Here is a 13,836-nt window from a genome sequence, read left to right as displayed (position 1 = left end):
TCCCCTCTTCACCGATACCAAACTCAATGCTTGAAGTGTTCGAACTATCATCACTGGAAGTAGAAAATATCCTCAAAAAACTGAAACCAGCTTCACATCCTTCGGACCCAATACCACCAAACCTGCTCTTCAACATCCCAAACACCATCTCAAAACCAATCTCAGATATCATTAACCTCTCTTTATCCCAAGGATCAGTACCAGACCCTCTTAAGCTCGCTATTCTTAAACCTATTCTAAAAAAGCCGAACTTATCTCCTACTGACCCATCTAGCTTCCGCCCAATAGCTAACCTTCCCATGATTGCAAAAATCATGGAAAAAATAGTCAACAAACAGCTATCAGATTATCTCGAGGAGCACAACATTCTCTCCCCCACACAACACGGATTTCGTATACACGAAGCACAGAAACCCTGCTCAAATCCCTTGCAGATACTATCCTATTAAACATGGAAAAAGGTCAAACTTATCTGCTCGCTCTCCTTGATCTTTCCGCCGCCTTTGACACTGTGAACCATAACATCCTTCTTGAACAACTATCAGACATTGGCGTCACAGGTCTTGCACTTTGTTGGTTCAGATCCTTCCTGTCCAACAGGTTCTACAAAGTCAGGATCAACAATAAAGAATCTCCTCCTGTCCGTTCCAACCTGGGTGTCCCACAAGGATCTTCCTTATCTCCAACACTCTTCAACATCTACCTTCTACCACTCTGCCACCTACTCACAAAGCTAAAACTACCCCACTATCTTTACGCTGACGATGTCCAAATCCTCATCCCGATCAAAGATTCTCTTCAAAATACTTTTAACCACTGGACCACTTGCTTCCAAGAAATTAACCAACTACTTTCCACTCTCAACCTGGTCCTAAACAGTGACAAAACCGAGATTCTTATCATCTCAAAGGAAATCTTCACCACACCCCCAACTCCACCGACTTCCTGCCATTCTATTAACTCAACTATTAAATCCTCTCCTTTCGTCAGAGATCTAGGCGTATTCCTAGATAACCAGTTCAACCTAAAGAACTTTGTGAACACCACTAAGAAAGATTGCTTCTTCAAATTACAAGTCCTCAGAAACTTAAAACCTCTCACTTCCAAGATTTCAGATTGGTGCTGCAATCCATCATCCTGTCAAAACTGAACTATTGTAACTCCCTCCTGCTCGGGCTCCCAAACAACACCATAAAACCTCTTCAAATGGTTCAAAACTCAGCAGCCAGGATCCTCACCAACACCAAAAAAGGGATCATATCACCCCCACTCTTCAACACCTCTACTGGCTACCCATCAAGTACAGGATCCTCTTCAAAGTCCTCACGATCATCCATAAAGCCAAACACAACCTCATATCCCTTAACACCACTATACAATTCACACCATATACCTCATCCAGACCAATTAGAAGCGCCTACAAAGACACCCTGTTTGCCCCACAAGCAAAATCATCCTTAAGAAAGAGGGCCCTATCGACAGCAGGTCCTCATCAATGGAATGCATTACCTCCGGACCTCAAGCAAGAGCTTTGCCCATCTTCTTTCAAAAAAAGACTTAAAACTTGGCTATTCAGCCTAGCCTTCCCAGACGCCTGACTCCAGCCTTCACAGACTCTTAATTCTAGCCATATCAGACTCTTAATTCCTCCTCTGACACCCCAATCAGTCAACACAGTCTGTCAATTTCGCTCCTATTATGCTTCTTAGTCAATTTCGCTCCTATTATATTTCTTAGTCATCTTTCCCACACGTTCCCTTAGATGCCATGTTATGATATGATATGTCTGGTTATGTTATGTTTTCTCAGTTACCTGTCCTAAGCGCTCTTCTAAGACGCCTTGTTTGTTACGAAATATGACGATAAGTTGAGTTATACCATATGTTAAGTTATAGTTATGATATGTTACAATATGTTAAGCTATACGATATGACAAGTTACAGTTACGATATGTTAATTTATAACGCATTCCTTATTTAATTTGCCTTCACTGTTCTATGTAACGCCCCTTAGCGAATTTTTGCTGTTATATTGTAAACCGGTGTGATTTGTATTCTTACAGGAACATCGGTATAGAAAAATTAAAAATAATAATAATAATAAGAGGCTTACCTAATACTAAGGATGTGCATTTGAAAAATGTTTATTTTGCTTTTCTTTTTGTTTCTTGTTTATTTCATTGTTTTATTTACCTAAATTAAAGAAAACAAACAAACAGAGAAACAAAACCAAAGTTCCCTCCCTTGCCCATCAAACTTGCTTAAGGAAAGTGTTATCTTTTCTGCTAAGAGTTAGCAATCTGTTGTAGGAGCTGCTAGGAATTAGCAGTCTGTTAGGGTTTGCTCCCCCAGAGGGGAGGAACTAGCAATCTGTTATGAGTTGGACTGCAGAGCAGCAATCTGTTAGCGTCTCTGCTAGGGTTAGCAATCTGTTGGCAAACTGTTATGGAGTTGCTCCCCAGAGGGGAGAGGTCAGCAACCATATAAAATCTGTTCTTCCAGAGGGGAGGAGTTAGTGTCTGTTATGGATCTCCGCACAGAGTGGCAACCTGATATTCGAGAGTTCCCCTGAAGGGAGGTGTTGGCCATCTGTATGGTTCCTGCTAAGAAGTAGCAATTGGTTATGATACAGTTCCTGAGGAAGGAGATGTTAGCAACAGTTGAGGGTTAGACTGCAAGGTAGCAGTTTGTTGTACTCAGCTCTTGAAGTGTGAGAGATGAACACTCTAATGTAGAATGGTGAATCCTTGGGCCGATGGCAGATGACAGCGCCCTCAGGACGATATCATGAGAGGGACCACTGACTAGGCTGGAGTATGGAGAAGGCACAGATAGTTCTTTATTAGACAGGTAGTAGAACCACCAGAGGTGGCATAGTGAGCGGACGTGCCCGGCAGGGCTGAAGTCCTTCAGATCCTGGAACTGCTCTCTCCGGGTTTGCTGAGCTGTAGAGAGAGACTCATAGATAGTGAGTAGACAGGGTATGCTGGATTCATAACCAGAAATAGATGATACACTCACATAGATTAATAAGAAGGCTCAGTAGCTGGAAAGAGTTAGGCTCTCGAGAAGCGAGTTCCTGGTTCCAGGGACAGCTCTGAGAGAGCGATGGTAACTCACAGTTATCTATCTCTGTAATGGTTTCTAGGCAATAGAGAATAGTTAGTATATTCAGGAACAGGAGCCTCTAGGCGAATACTGGTTCCTATATGCAAACTGAAATAAGAACTCACAATATCTGTATATGAAATAGCTTCTGAAATAGAAGAGAGTCTTCGGAGGGTTTTAGGAACATGGGCCCTCGAGTACCAGTTCCTATCTGCAATCTGTAATAATAACTCACGATCTCCGTACCTGCGATAGTGTCTTAGACAGAAGAAAATCTTCAGAGTTCTAGGAACATGGGCCCTCGAGGAGCGAGTACCGGTTCCTATATGCAAATGGAATAGAAACTCACAATGTGTTGCGTTCGTGCCTGTTTCTTGCCCTCGCTCCACCCTCTTTACCGCTGTGGCGACTCCCTCTGGACCTGATGGACGGCTTGCTGCTGCGGCGTCTCCTTGCCGCTTCTCCTCGGAGTCCCCGGGCTGGCCTGACGTTGCAGATCCGCCATGCTTCTGATGACGAAGGGCGTGCGCACTCCAGAGTTTGTACCGGCAGAGGCACGAACCTCGGGGGCATCCCCCGTAATGACGTCACACGCCTCCAACATAAAAGGTCTTCTTTCATACTTATGAATCGAGTTAGCAAGGACTTGAATCACTCTCCCTTGGATACGATTCGCCCAAGCTACTCTGCCTCCTTGTACTACCAAGGGATACCTGCTCCACGGGGGCCCCGCTCTCTCTTCTTGTTTTCAGATACCAAGTCGGGATCCGGTACTCGCTCCTCAAGGGCCTACGTTCCTGAATGCTCAGAAGACTCCCTATTGCCTGGAAGCGATCACAGAAGTGAACACTGTGAGTTCCATTACAGATAGGACCTGGTACTCGCTCCACGAGGGCCTATGTTCCTAATCTCTGAAGACTCTCTTCTGTCTAAGACGTTATCGCAGGTACGGAGATCATGAGTTATATTTTAAGATTGCAGATAGGAACCGGTACTCGCTCCACGAGGGCCTAAGTTCCTAATACCCTCCAAAGACTCTCTTCTATCCCAGAAGCCATCTCATACACAGATATTGTGAGTTCTTATTTCCAGACTGCATATAGGAACCAGTACTTGCCTACGGCTCCTGTTCCTGAATATACTGAAGACTCTCTGTTGCACAGAAGCCATTACAGATATCTACAATTGTGAGTGTATCATCTACTACTGGTTATGTATCCAGCATACCCTGTCTACTCACTACCTATAGTCTCTCTCTACTGCTCAGCAACCCAGAGAATGAAGCAGGTCGAGATGATCCCTGCAATCAATCCCTTGCTAACTCAATTCGTAAGTGTAAGCAAAGACCTTTTATGTTGGAAGTGGATGACATCACTACGGGGAGACGCCCCCGAGGTTCGCGCCCTTGCTGGTACAAACTTTGAAGCATGCGCGCGCGCGCGCCCTACGTCATCAAGAACATGGTGGATCCGCAGCGTCAGGCCAGCCCGGGGACTCCGGGAAGAAATGGTGAGGAAAAGCCGTGGCAGCAACTGTCCATCAGACCCGAAGGGAGTCGCCTCAGAGGTAGAGAGGGTGGAGTGAGGGCAAGAGCAGGCAAGAACGCAACAGAAAGGCCCCCTGACCACCTCTTACCCCACTGGCAGGTCTTGGATCTTCCAAAAGCAGGAGCGATCCACAATTGCTCCTGTCCCACAGCTCTGGCTTTTCAAAATGGACACTAGTCAACCTAAGACCGGCGCCATTATGTTGTCTGGCAGAATCCACCTCTGGAAGACCCAAGATCCGCTATTAGGTAAGGACTGGAGTGGGAGGAGGTGAGAGGGGGTTCCCGGATGCCTTTCATAAGAATATGCCATACTGGATCAGACCAAGGGTCCATCAAGCCCAGCATCCTGTTTCCAACAGTAACCAATCCAGGCCATAAGAACCTGGCAAGTACCCAAAAACTAAGTCTATTCCATGTTACCATTGCTAGTAATAGCAGTGGCTACTTTCTAAGTCAACTTAATTAATAGCAGGTAATGGACTTCTCCAAGAACTTATCCAATCCTTTTTTAAACACAGCTATACTAACTGCACTAACCACATCCTCTGGCAACAAATTCCAGAGTTTAATTGTACGTTGAGTAAAAAAGAACTTTCTCCGGTTAGTTTTAAATGTGCCACCTGCTAACTTCATGGAGTGCCCCCTAGTCTTTCTATTATCCGAAAGAGTAAATAACCGATTCACATCTACCCGTTCTAGACCTCTCATGATTTTAAACACCTCTATCATATCCCCCCTCAGCCGTCTCTTTTCCAAGCTGAAAAGTCCTAACATCTTTAGTCTTTCCTCATAGAGGAGCTATTCCATCCCCTTTATCATTTTGGTCTTCCTTCTCTGTACCTTCTCCATCGCAATTATATCTTTTTTGAGATGTGGCGACCAGAATTGTACACAATATTCAAGGTGCGGTCTCACCATGGAGCGATACAGAGGCATTATGACATTTTCCATTTTATTCACCACTCCCTTTCTAATAATTCCCAACATTCTGTTTGCTTTTTTGACTGCTGCAGCACACTGAACCGACTATTTCAATGTGTTATCCACTATGACGACTAGAGATGTGAATCGTGTCCTCGATCGTCTTAACGATCGATTTCGGCTGGGAGGGGGAGGGAATCGTATCGTATCGTGAAAAATCGTGAAAAATCGAAAAAACGTAAAATCGCAAAACCGGCACATTAAAACCCCCTAAAACCCACCCCCGACCCTTTAAATTAAATCCCCCCCCCTCCCGAACCCCCCCCCAAATGACTTAAATAACCTTCGGGTCCAGCGGCGGTCCGGAACGGCAGCGGTCCGGAACGGGCTCCTGCTACTGAATCTTGTTGTCTTCAGCCGGCGCCATTTTCCAAAATGGCGCCGAAAAATGGCGGCGGCCATAGACGAACACGATTGGACGGCAGGAGGTCCTTCTGGACCCCCGCTGGACTTTTGGCAAGTCTTGTGGGGGTCAGGAGGCCCCCCCCAAGCTGGCCAAAAGTTCCTGGAGGTCCAGCGGGGTCAGGGAGCGATTTCCCGCCGCGAATCGTTTTCGTACGGAAAATGGCGCCGGCAGGAGATCGACTGCAGGAGGTCGTTCAGCGAGGGTTCCGGCACCTCGCTGAACGACCTCCTGCAGTCGATCTCCTGCCGGCGCCATTTTCCGTACGAAAACGATTCGCGGCAGGAAATCGCTCCCTGACCCCCGCTGGACCTCCAGGAACTTTTGGTCAGCTTGGGGGGGGCCTCCTGACCCCCACAAGACTTGCCAAAAGTCCAGCGGGGGTCCGGAAGGACCTCCTGCCGTCCAATCGTGTTCGTCTATGGCCGCCGCCATTTTTCGGCGCCATTTTGGAAAATGGCGCCGGCTGAAGACAACAAGATTCAGTAGCAGGAGCCCGTTCCGGACCACTGCCATTCCGGACCGCCGCTGGACCCGCAGGTTATTTAAGTCATTTGGGGGGGGGTTCGGGAGGGTGGGGGATTTAATTTAAAGGGTCGGGGGTGGGTTTTAGGGGGTTTTAGTGTGCCGGCTCACGATTCTAACGATTTATAACGATAAATCGTTAGAATCTCTATTGTATTGTGTTCCATAACGGTTTAAGACGATATTAAAATTATCGGACGATAATTTTAATCGTCCTAAAACGATTCACATCCCTAATGACGACTAGATCTCTTTCTTGGGTGGTAGCACCTAATATGGAACCTAACATTGTGTAACTATAGCATGGGTTATTTTTCCCTATATGCATCACCTTGCACTTATCCACATTAAATTTCATGTGTCATTTTGATGCCCAATTTTCCAGTCTCACAAAGTCTTCCTGCAATTTATCACAATCTGCTTGTGATTTAACTACTCTGAACAATTTTGTATCATCTGCAAATTTAATTACCTCACTTGTCGTATTTCTTTCCAGATCATTTATAAATATATTGAAAACTAAGGGTCCTAATATAGATCCCTGAGGCACTCCACTGCCCACTCCCTTCCACTGAGAAAATTATCCATTTAATCCTATTCTCTGTTTCCTGTCTTTTAGCCAGTTTGCAATCCACGAAAGGACATCGCCACCTATCCCATGACTTTTTACTTTTCCTAGAAGCCTCTCATGTAGAACTTTATCAAACACCTTCTGAAAATCCAAATACACTACATCTCCCGGTTCACCTTTATCTACATGTTTATTAACTCCTTCAAAAAAGTGAAGCAGATTTGTGAGGCAAGACTTGCCTTGGGTAAAGCCATGCTGACTTTGTTCCATTAAACCATGCCTTTCTATATGTTCTGTGGGCAGAAGGGAGGAGGGACCCAGGGGTTTTATTTTTAATTTGGCAGCGGCTGAATCTTAAAAATAAAATGACAGAAAAATGAATGAAATTTTGTTCGGTATTCCTTCGTTCCATTTTGAAATTGAAACGAAACAAAATAGGAAATGTGGACATTTCCTATGTTGTTTTGAATGACAGCATATCCCTACCTTATACAGAAATATGTAGACAAAAACTGAACTTGAAACTCCAACAACTAAAACATCAGATTCTGTTTATAATGCAACACTTGAAAAATAGAAATGTACTTCCTCCTGTAGTGTGCAAAATACAAAGACATTAAAGATGCACATTCCCAAAGCTGATAAATTCCAAATACTATCCTTAAAATAAAATTATTTCTAACATTGTTGTCTGGGGTTTTTTTTTTTTATTTTTTCTTATCACATTGGTTCTGATCTTTATTTATCTGCTTTCAGTGCCTTCCTTTCCCATGGACTCCTTTTTATGTCCTGTTTCTTCTCTCTCTCCTCCTGTTTGGTTCACTTTCTTCCCTACATCTGTGTTAGACACTGATCTTTTCCTTTCACCTAATTTATCTGCCTCTTTGTTCACTCATAGCTAGATTTCACCCTTCCTTCCCCTCCTCCTGTCTTTTCTGCCCCAGTTTTACATCTCTCCCCTCACTGATCCTGGACATTTATTTTGTCTTTACCCCCAGCTGCTGTCTTCTTTCTGACTCAGATCCCCTGCCATTTCCAAGCTAACTCTCTCCAATAATTCTGTCATGTTCTCCCAATATCCCAATTTTCATCTTTCACATGCCTACCTAATCTCACTCCATTTCTCAGCCCTTTTTCACTTCTTTCTCACACCTCTTCCCAGTGCTTACATTCCCACATTCTCATTCCTTCTGCAGCCTCTTGCATTCCCTTTCACCAATTTCCTTGTCTCCCATTTTTGTTCACCGTACTCAGCTCCAACCCAGGCCAAATCTACTTTTTTTTGCCTCTCATCCCCTCACCAGCTCAAGCTTCTGTGGATGAGAGGTGAATTTGCCTCATTTCCAGTTGTAGTCTTTATTTTGGGGTATATAAAATCTGGAATATATGTACCGGAAAACGAAGTGAATCTGTGAATATAAATGCAAAGCTGCAAATTTTCACGTTCAAACCATGTGAAAAATATCCAAACTGGGCAAATATAGAGCTTCAAGTTGATCCATAACTTGATCTGATTTACTTGAACTAGTCTGCAGCGTTTCTCAGTTCAATTATATTGGTCTGGCTTCTGGCTCCTTGGATTGGGCAGGGAGTGGAGACAGTGGATATTGGAAATGGATGGCTCTCGGGATTTGCTGATCCAGCATTGTAGTATTCACCTTTATAAGAAAATTATTCCTTACCTGCTAATTTTCGTTCCTGTAGTACCATGGATCAGTCCAGTCGGTGGGTTATGTCCCCCGTCCAGCAGATGGAGTCAGACCAGAGCTCGAAGGCGTCACCAGATAGACCAGAACACCCTCTGCTGGAGCTCAGTATCACGAATAGCAAAGCCCAAGAAGAGCACGAGACATTTTGGATCAAAAGTCCTTAACATGAAGGAACAGTAACATATAAAGAAATATAACCAGCCAACGGGGCTACAAACAGCCAACTTGTGAGGAGCTGTGAACAAGAATAAGCACGCATTGTAGAAGAAAAGAAAGACAGAGCGACAGCTACACGTAAGAGCCCGAGCAGAGGCCAAAATCCCAGAGTGGTGGGCGTCTGGACTGATCCATGGTACTACAGGAACGAAAATTAGCAGGTAAGGAATAATTTCTTTTCCCTGTACGTACCAGGATCAGTCCAGACGGTGGGATGTACCAAAGCTTCCCTAAGTTGGGTGGGTTCCTGAGAGACCTGCTCGGAGTACCTGATCACCAAAGTGTCCCAAGGTCTCCGGTGCCAAGTGTAGCCGATAATGTCTGGAGAAGGTGTGCAGCGATTTCCACGTTGCCGCACGACAAATTTCCTGCGAAGAAACAGAACGCGACTCCACCCAGGACGCCGCCTGTGAGCGCGTGGAGTGTGCTGAAAAGCCCCGCGGCGGAGCCCGACCCACTGCGATATAAGATGCTGAAATGGCGTCTTTTATCCAGCGCGCAATGGTCGTCTTCGAGGCCGGCGACCCTTTCTTCGGGCCAGACCACAGCACAAACAAATGGTCGGAGACCCGAAAGTCATTCGTAACCTCTAGGTAATGTAGCAGAGAACGTTTGACGTCTAGATGACGGAGAGACCGTGGTTCCTCTGGAGCAAAAGCCGGGAGTTCCACCGTCTGATTCAAGTGGAAGGACGACACCACCTTCGGGATGAAGGAGGGTACCGTACGTAGGGAAACTCCTGAGTCCGAGAATCGAAGATACGGTTCCCTGCAGGATAAAGCTTGTAGCTCCAAGATGCGGCGAGTGGAACATATGGCAACGAGAAAGACCGTCTTGAGAGTCAGGTCCTTAATGGTAGCCCCACGAAGTGGTTCAAAAGGTGAGCCCGACAACATTCGTAGGACCAGGTTGAGGCTCCAGGAAGGAAAAGGGACCCTGACTGGTGGTCGCAGGTGTTTGACCCCCTTGAGAAAGCGTGCGATATCCGGCTGAAGGGGGGAGAGCGCTGTCCTTCTGCACCAGGACATTCAGGGCTGCCACCTGGACACGGAGAGAATTATAGGCGAGGCCCTTATCCAGGCCATCCTGTAGAAACTGGAGAATCATTGGCACCGTCGCCTCCGTAGGACGAGTCCTTTGATTGGAACACCAAACTTCGAAGACCTTCCAGACTCGGACATAGGCCACTGAGGTGGAAGGCTTACGGGACCGCAGCATGGTTGAGATCACTGCCTCTGGGTAGCCCCTGCGATGGAGGCGGCGCCGTTCGAAAGCCAGGCCGCAAGACAGAAGAGTTCTGCCTGCTCGAAAAATACTGGACCCTGGTGTAGCACACGAGGAAGATGACCCAGTCTCATCAGGCCGTCCACCGTCATCTGCAGAAGGTCTGCGAACCATGGCCGACGGGGCCACGAGAATCACCAGACCTCGATGGTGCTCTATTCTGCGAAGGGCCTTTCCCACCAGGGGCCAAGGTGGAAAGACGTAGAGCAGCTGATCTGACGGCCATGGCAGGACTAGGGCATCCACCCCCTCCGCGCCGCGCTCTCGCCTGCGACTGAAGAAGCGCGGCGCCTTGGTGTTGAGGGGGGTCGCCATCAGATCCAGGCACGGGGGCCCCCAACGGCGGACGAGGAGTCGCATCGCCCCGTCGGAGAGCGCCCATTCCCCGGGATCCAGCTGTTGACGACTCAGGTAGTCCGCCTGAACGTTGTCCACCCCGGCGATGTGGGAGGCTGCGATGCGAACGAGATGACTTTCTGCCCACTCCATCAGGAGTGTTGACTCGAGGGAGACATGCTTGCTCCTTGTTCCCCCTTGTCGATTGATGTAGGCCACCGTGGTTGCGTTGTCGGAGAGAATCCGTACCTCCCTGTGCCGAACCAGGGGAAGAAAACGCTGAAGGGCGAGGCGCACGGCCCTTGTTTCTAGACGATTGATCGGCCACCTTGCCTCCGTCGGCGTCCAAGTCCCCTGCGTGGCGCTTCGTTCGCAAACGGCGCCCCATCCCACGAGACTGGCATCGGTGGTCACCACCACCCAATTGGGCACCTCGAACGAAACTCCGCGAGCCAGGTGCGACGGCACCAACCACCAATCCAGACTTTCCCTGGCAATCCGTGGGAGGGGAAGAATCACCTGATACTCCTGCGAGACTGGTTTCCAACGGGACAGAAGGGACGCCTGCAATGGTCGCAGGTGTGCGAACGCCCAGGGTACCATGTCGATGGTGGAAGCCATCACTCCTAGAAGTTGTAGATAATTCCAAGCGGTGGGTTCTGCCAGAGCCGCAAACCGAAGCACATGCTCCCTCAAGGATTGGGCCTTGTCCGGGCGTAAGAACACCATGCCCAGCTGAGTGTCGAAACTCGCTCCCAAGAAGTCCAAGCGTTGCGAGGGCACTAGGGAACTCTTGGAGAGGTTCACCACCCAACCCAGGGATCGGAGAACTTGTACGACTTTGTCCACTGAAGCCTGCCCGTGAGAGAAGGACTTCGCGCGAATCAGCCAGTCGTCCAGATAGGGATGTACTAGGATTCCCTCCTTGCGAAGAGCCGCTGCCACCACGACCATAATCTTGGTGAAGGTCCGAGGCGCGGTCGCCAGGCCGAAGGGTAAAGCCCTGAATTGAAAATGCTGACCGAGGATCTTGAAACGAAGGTACCGCCGGTGAGCCGGAAGGATGGGGATGTGCAGGTACGCTTCCGTCAGGTCCAGGGAAGCAAGGAACTCCCCCTTGTGCACCGTGGCAATCACAGAGCGAAGGGTCTCCATTCGGAAACGACTGACCCTCAGGGACCGGTTTACCTCCTTCAAGTCCAGGATAGGCCGAAAGGAACCGTCTTTCTTTGGAACGACGAAGTAAATGGAATAGTGACCCAAGCCCACCTCGCCGTAAGGGACGGGGACTATGGCCCCTATGTCCTGTAACCGGTCTAGCGTTTGTTGGACGGCCATCCTCTTGAGATCTGAACCACAGGGGGAGAAGAGGAACCTGTCCCTTGGCGGACGGGCAAATTCCAAAGCGTAGCCGTCCCTTATGGTGTCCAGTACCCACTGGTCTGTGGAGATATTTACCCACTCCTCGTAGAATTGCGTGAGACGCCCCCCGATGCGGGGCGTGGAGGAGTGGGCTACTCTGGCATCATTGAGCGGATTTTGTGGGCGGGTTCCCCTGCCCCGACCCGTCTCGCGTGGGCCTACGCCCACGAAAGGAACGCGACCAGGGCTGGGCCCTGGATGGAGGTGGTCGAGAACCAGGCTGTCGGGAGGCCCTGTATCGCCTCTGCGCCCTGGCTCTAGTTCTGCCTGAGGGAAAAGATCTAAAGGAACGCTGTCTATCTTCCGGAAGCCGATGGACCGAATTTTCCCCCAGAGACTTGATGATCTGATCCAGGTCCTCCCCAAAGAGGAACTTGCCTCGGAATGGGAGAGAGCCAAGGCTCGACTTGGAGGAAGCATCCGCCGCCCAGTTACGGAGCCAGAGGAGTCGACGAGCTGCAACCACCGAGACCATGGACCTTGCCATCACTCAAAAGAGATCGTACAGAGCATCCGCCCCGTACGCTATGGCCGACTCCAGACGGTCCGCCTGGGCAGCCTCTTCGGGAGGCAGATCCTGAGACGTGAGGAGCTGTTGCACCCAGAGCAGACTGGCCCGCTGTGCCAGCGAGCTGCACATTACGGCACGCATCCCTAAGGCGGAGACTTCAAAGACACGCTTGAGAAAACCCTCCAGTTTGCGATCCTGCGTATCCCGTAAGGCCGTGCCGCCCGTGACTGGGATGGTCGTCCTCTTCGTCACCGCTGAAACTGCTGAATCCACCTTGGGAACTCTGATGAGATCCAAAAAATCCTCCGGGAGCGGATACAGTTTCTCCATGGCACGGGTGACCTTCAAAGACGCTTCAGGCGCGTCCCACTCCCTGGTGAGGAGCTGAAGGAAAGACTCATGTATGGGGAAAGCCTTCGCCCTAGGTCGGAGCACGGCAAGGACAGGATCCCCTTTTCGCGAGGACGTAATGACGGCCGGAGCCACGGGAGCCGGAGGATCCGGCGGTGGGTCGAGATCCAGCTCCTGAATTATATGGTGAATAAGCTCATCCAGTTCTTCCTTCTGAAAAATCCTTAAGGCACGTGGATCGTCCCCATCCATCTGTCCGTCCGCGTGCGATTCCGGGGGGTCATCCCCTGCCGGTGCGGCCGCCCCCGTGGTGAGCCGGGGTGGCAAGGCCGGGATCCCCGAGCCAGACCCAAGGAGGCCCTGCGGACCAGGAGCAGAAATCCTAGGAATTTTGGGGGAAGGGGGCCCCGAGGGAGACCCCCCCGGGCCCCCCCGTCCCTGAAGATACGCATTGTGCATCAATAAGATGAATTCCGGGGAGAAAAACGCCGCGGTGCTGGGAGCCCCTGAAGAGGGACCCTCCTGTGGGCTTCGATCGAGCAGAATCCCCTCCGGGGGCAGGATTGGCTGAGAAGTCTCCCTGGAGCTCCCGTCTCCTGCTGAGGGCTTAAACTCCTCAGGATGCACTCCTAAAATGGCCGCCGTTCCCGCCATTGGCGGCGACGTGGCCGGCCCGCGCCGCCCGGGCTGAGGAGCGGGGAGGGTCGCCGATGCGTCCGCAGACCACGAGGTGCCTTCCCCTTCCAGGAGGCACCGATCGCACACACCCTCTCTTGAAAAATGCACCCCCGGCTCGCCGCAGGCAGCGCAAATCGACAGTTGCGGCATAAGATTGCCGGCTGTGAGACACCTCGGGGGGCCTAGGACGCGG

The 13,836-nt window shown here is 49.5% G+C and overlaps 1 protein-coding gene across 3 annotated transcripts in view; it reads right to left on the bottom strand.

Annotated features, from left to right (window-relative positions):
* LOC115087705 overlaps window positions 1–13,836 on the bottom strand; it is a 41,841-nt gene that overhangs the window by 26,924 nt on the left and 1,081 nt on the right. Inside the window, exon 1 of one of the 3 annotated variants that reach the window (XM_029595211.1) lies at window positions 8,819–9,200. The exons of the other annotated variants lie outside the window; for them this stretch is intronic. The gene's annotated coding sequence lies outside the window, so the exon portion shown is untranslated. Of the gene's footprint in view, window positions 1–8,818; window positions 9,201–13,836 lie in introns of those variants that run through there. 3 annotated transcript variants of the gene reach the window in all.

The sequence above is a fragment of the Rhinatrema bivittatum genome, chromosome 1 (assembly GCF_901001135.1).
Source record: "Rhinatrema bivittatum chromosome 1, aRhiBiv1.1, whole genome shotgun sequence".
Classification (NCBI taxonomy): Eukaryota; Metazoa; Chordata; class Amphibia; order Gymnophiona; family Rhinatrematidae; genus Rhinatrema; species Rhinatrema bivittatum.
Note: the sequence above shows the minus strand (reverse complement) of the source record. Positions and strands in the feature narration are given on the sequence as shown.